Below are 6,000 nucleotides of genomic sequence, written 5' to 3'. Positions count from 1 at the left end.
TGGATTTCCATTGACATCAACTTACCAAATATATGTTTAACAATATAATTTGTATCAGCATGTACTTTTTGTTCAGAAGGAAATTAGTATAGATTGCTTCTGTAATGAGAGGGGAGATTTAGTAGAGATCACTTGGGACAAAGAACATAGATGGTCTGGGGAACCTCTATTCCATCACTTATAACTAAAGAGAAACCACTTATAAGCCACTAGCTTCAATTTAGTTTAACAGCTATTAAACAGATTCTAGGTTTGCATGCCCATTGTTGCCCTTATGCTGCCACGCTATGTCAGCTTGAAGAAATCAGGTATGCCTGGTCCTCTTTCTAACTATTGTGGATAGTGGATGGTCATATGTTTATGCATGCCTGTAGGTTCACTTGAAGTCCTATACCTACTTGACAAGTAATGAAATTGTAGGATTCATTGCCATAGAAATGGTGATGCCTACTAACATAGTGGCTTTAAAAGGGGATTCATGAAAGAGAGGTTCATCAATGGCTACTAGCCAAGATAAGAAAAAGAACTTTCAGGTCTAGGTGCAGTAAACCTCTGAATACTAGTGCTAGGATGTAATATCAGAGGAAGGGTTTGTATCCTATATCTTTGTATCCTATATCTTGGCTCTGCAGGGATACTATTTGGCCATTGTGTGAAAACAGGATGCTCAACTAGAGGCAGGACAGGGATGGATGGGAATTAATTCCCCAACAGAAGTGATAGGAATGGAAATGGACCCTAATGGTTACTTGACATTGGGGTGTATTAACAACCCCCAGATCAAGCCCTTGGGGCTGAACTTTAAATGGAAAAGGAAATAAATGTGGTGACTAAAATTGATAAAGCTATTATACTGGGAGTCTTCAACATACCTCACATTAACTATGTAAACTTGTGTTTAACTCATGAAATGCAGAAATCAGCCTGTCATCTGTAATAGAAAACCAGCATGTTCATTCTTAGCCGCTGTCAAAACTTTGGTTCAGGCTGTGGCCTACTTCTATGGACCTATTTTCTGTTGTGCCTTTAAAACTATTTCCCCTAATTAATGCTGTAGCAGTTGTCCTTGAAGCACACCTGCAATCATGAGCTCAACTAGTCCCCAGAATGGATGGTTGAAGATAAGGGTTCTTTCCAGGCTCTTCTAATTTACACTGGCCTTCCTGGCATGAGAGACTGTCCTTCTTGATACTGCAGGTCAAGTGACCTTAGATTGTTAACACCTCAACAATGTTTCCTGATTGGACATTAAAAGAGTAATGTCATCCTGTTACTAATTGGTTTTCATTGACTATAATCTAAATTGAAAAGGTCATTATGAAGCAAAACCCAGCAAAGGAGGCTTTTGCATTGTGAGGTGAACATAAGAAGAGCACTGTTTTATGAGACCAGTAGTTCTTCTAGTGAGTCAGTGCAAAGTCCCAGTGCATAAGAAGTCAGAGAGAAAACTAGCCCTTATGGAATGCTCCTTGGTGTCCAGGTTTCCCAGATCCTGTCAGTAGCGCCTCTTAATGGGGGAGGGAGGCGTGCACAAGGGTTCAGAGGATGATAACAATGACCTTGTGCTGATCTAAAGCTCTGCCTTTTGTGGACTGTCCAAACCATCCTTCCCACATCTACTTTACATCATTCTGGGCAGGGTCAGCATGTATATAACTGCATACTGAGCATGTGCTTGTCTGCATGCTCTCTGTGTGCTCGTTGCATGTTTGCTGTGTGTTGCATATGTTTGGGGAGGATGAGAAGAACACAACAGACCCTTCTAGAATCTTATCTTGACTTTTGGCACCATTTTTCTTCAGGGCAGGTTTCCTGTAGGTCTTATTTCCAGGATAGCTTGATAAACCAGTCTCCAGACTATTTCTTGGTCAGCATGATCTTTCTGGAGGGTCAGCCTGACCGTATACTGACTTTTCTGCTTACTTGGTACTTCAGGAAACCCAGAAATGCCTGCATGTTTCTCAACATGGCTGTGCTTCAGACAATAACAAGGCCCAGCTAAGGTCTAGAATGACTCAAAAATAAAGAAACAGCAAAGTTTCTTTAAAATAAAGAAATAAAGAAACAGCAAACTTTACACTGCAGAGTTTTTTTCTTATTTGTCGTTAGTACAGCTTTAATTATGCACATGCTCTTCCCTATTAGAGATCAAGCACTTTACTGTCAGAGCATTTGGCAAGGATTCTAGGTACCTGCAGTTCATGAATGCCGGGTTTTCTCAATCAGGGCTTCATGAAACCTGGGGTTACTTGATGGCCCTGGAAGGATTTCCCAAATGGATGGGAGTTAATTAAGTTTTAATATATTTTTTAAGTTTATTAAACTTTTATTGAGTGATATGACCATATATGGTCATGCTGACCTGCCCTCCATTGCAAAATGATCAATGATGGGTTTGGAGAGGGTGGGAAGCGGAGGAGCCCGAGCTGGGAATGTACTCAGATATGCTTCCCAACCATATTCTGCATGATCATGACACTTCTGGGGTGTCTTGAAGCCTGAAGAATGTTTCAGGGGTTTCTCAATCATAACAAAGTTGAGAAAGGCTGATGTATACAAACCCTTCCTAGTAAGAAGGGCAAAATACATATCACCTTATCAAAATACAAGTAATACAATGTATGGCTTGCTCTCAGACAAATTCTACCTGTCCACAATGAAAGTAGCCCTATAAGTGTCAAGGCTATGGTCTATCCATTTGTTAGAGGTACTTCAACTTGCAGAAGATGGGGAGGGCAATTTTTGCCAGTTCTCTGTCAGCTGAGTCACAGGGATCCACTGACTTGAAGGCTGCATAAGATCTGTGGCTCCAGAAGACTGCACAAGGCAATGGAAGGGCAGGATAGTCCCTGTTTATGCCATGCAGCAATGTTTGTACTAGACGACCCACCATAATGCCCTCCCCCAATAAACCAATTTGCTGGGCTGATGTTAAGATAAATTTCTGATATGTCCCTGCTCAGATTTCACAGTAACAGAGTCACATATTGTCATGATTCGGCCTGTCAACATAAATGATGTTTATGTTTGTGTAGGTAACAGCAGGAGATCTCCCTCTGGGCTAACTACTAATACATAAAGCACTGGAAACGACACCATAATACATTTTTATCTGTTGGTGTTTTCTCATGCTTTATTAGTGCCTTCTTCTCTGCATATTAGTTAGATGAGCCTGTCCCCTTAATGATAATTTTTCAAGTACAACATTGTTCTACAATATTTTTTAGCCAGAGAGGAGGAAACAAATGCAGATTGCAAATCACAATATGCCACAGGAAACCTTGTTTAGAATTGCTTCTTTTACATCACATGTCCTTCCCTAATATTTAGGAAACAGATTTTGCAAAAATTGTAGCATTTAAATTAATTTCAACTAATTCTTTAGCATTTCATTCAATTAACCAATTTTTAGGTAGAGACAATTTTCTTTCCTATTGTCTTCAGAAGATATATTTAAACTCTTTTTCAAAAAGATATCCAATTTTTAATGAGAAAAGTGTATTGTGCATCAGTGATATTTCTACATAGTCAAAATGTTAAAATATGATGTCCCATAACCCAAATATTTTAAATGTATTGGACATTACTTAGCTAAACAAAGGCTGTATTTTAAAAGGGGAAAGAAACTTGCACATCATATCTTGATGGGCAGTTTTTTTCCTGTCCTATTTGAAAGATTGGTTTGCAAATAGCCAGAAGTATATCTCTATTTTTTGCTATTTAGAATAAGGAAATGTATTAAAATGGCCAAGTCAGCAGGTATTACCTTGTTTTTCACAATGTACTTTCATTTGCACTTTTTCCTTCTCTGCAATATTTCATTCTTTAGCTATTTGCTTCTGTCAGAAAGTTCAAAGGCAGCCCAATTTCATAAAAGGGAGACAGTATTGATTAATCCAGTATATTGTTTTTTCTTCTTCTTTTTGACCAGTCCTTGATGCACATTCCCAATTTTGAAAAGCATTTCATGAATCAGTTTGCAGTTTGAAAAAATCTATAAAGTAAGGTCATTACCATGCTGGCTGCTGAATGTTTTCCATTGGCTGTGTCCGTAATGTAAATCTATGTGCTCTAGTAATTAATCTCTGCAAAAAGAAAACAAAAAAAAATCTTAAGGTTTAGAAAACACATACACAGGTGACACAGGAGTACAAATCACAATTATCATGGACTTTCCCCCAACACAGTTGAAACTCTTTTAGTTGCTGTCAGCTGTTTTGAGGCTCATGGCTCAGCTTACTGGGAAAGCTGACTTCGGAATGAAGAGGAAACAACTAGGTCTTATCATTTCAAATATGCAGATTTAGGTGTGACTTCATATTTGGGGAAAAAATTAAACCTAAAGTTCTTGCACAATCATTTCAGCTGGGAACTGTCTCCTCATCTTTCTTAATAGTGTGCAATCTTATGTTTAAAAAGCCAGTTTGGCGTAGTGGTTAGGAGTGTGGACTTCTAATCTGGCATGCCAGGTTCGATTCTGCACTCCCCCACATGCAACCAGCTGGGTGACCTTGGGCTCGCCACGGCACTGATAAAGCTGTTCTGACCAAGCAGTGATATCAGGGCTCTCTCAGCCTCACCCATCTCACAGGGTGTCTGTTGTGGGGAGAGGAAAGAGAAGACGACTGTAAGCTGCTTTGAGCCTCCTTCGGGTAGAGAAAAGCGGCATATACGAACCAACCCTTCTTCTTCTAAAAAACAATATCTAACAGTAACATAGTTTGCTGCATGAGAAATGAAATAAGAGAAAAGAAACATCTCGCTGGATGAAACCTTGCAACTTTTGGCATGATACACATAGGATTTTAAGTGGCTTAAAGGTAGAGAACCACCAGAGTTCTTCCATCTTAAAATCTGAAAACTGCAAAAGAGCTAAAGACCCAGGAAGGTAAAAGGACAGCCTCCTCATTGAAAAGTACCTATTGTATGACCCATGATTTGGATTACTGGGAAAGTTTATACTCAAACAAAGGGAGGAAACAGTTTCAAACCTAAAATATCTGATTTAGTTATTGGACCTTAAATTTAAATTTCTTTCCAACTATACATTGTCATTGTGAAACGCTGGTTCTGACACGACACATGAGAATGCGCTGATGAATGAGAACCGGGCAAATGCAGAGAGTGGTGGCCTTTGGAATTATATTTTAAACTGTGGGATCCAAACCAGACTTTTAAAATATATTACATAGATTAGTTGGAGCAAAACCATATAGATTTGCTTTACCACCCAACAAGCCCTCACATTATATGTATTAGTGTATTTTAAAATCACTTGACCACTTTCGGTTGAAGCACGTTTGGTCTCAGTTCCATGTGTAGTTGTGAAATGATATATAGTATACAACTGTGATTTATTGACGTTTTTAATTTTTAACTAGTGCACTGTATTGTAATAAATATTTGCATTTTAAAATTATCCTTGTAACTCAACCTTCAGATTCCTAACTTGTCTAGTTAGGTTGGGTTTTGGTTCCTTTTTTGGTTTTGTATTTATTGGGCATGTGACTAACACTGTAAGTCTTGGGGCATGTTTTGTCCTAGTACAACCCGATAAAAATACTCAGCACTGATTGGCCTAGAGGCTGGAGGTGGAGTGGCCCAGCAGGATGTAATAGTAATTTGTCTTCAGATGCTCTTAGAATATAAATAAGGCTCTGATCTTTGGATCTGCTATGAGTCCTGATCAGGGAGGAAGGCTTGATATAAACAAAACAGGTATTTTTGCCTTCTTTCTCTCTCACACAGTCATCTGTCAATTTTATTTTTTTTTCATTGAGGACTCCATTTGGCTGCTAATGGGCAAGATCCTTGTTGTGGAACAGGGATTAATTTAACTGGGTTGGCTGACTGATAAATGGGGCTCCCCTTATGACATACAGATGTTCCTCCCTGTGTTACACAGAAAAAAAGTAGGGCAATTCAGCTAGTGGCAGGAGGGCTGGAAACAACTTTAGAATGCCCAGATGTAGTTTGCCACATTTACTTAAACTATCAAGT

The sequence above is a fragment of the Paroedura picta genome, chromosome 4, assembly GCF_049243985.1.
Source record: "Paroedura picta isolate Pp20150507F chromosome 4, Ppicta_v3.0, whole genome shotgun sequence".
NCBI lineage: Eukaryota > Metazoa > Chordata > Lepidosauria > Squamata > Gekkonidae > Paroedura > Paroedura picta.
Note: the sequence above shows the minus strand (reverse complement) of the source record.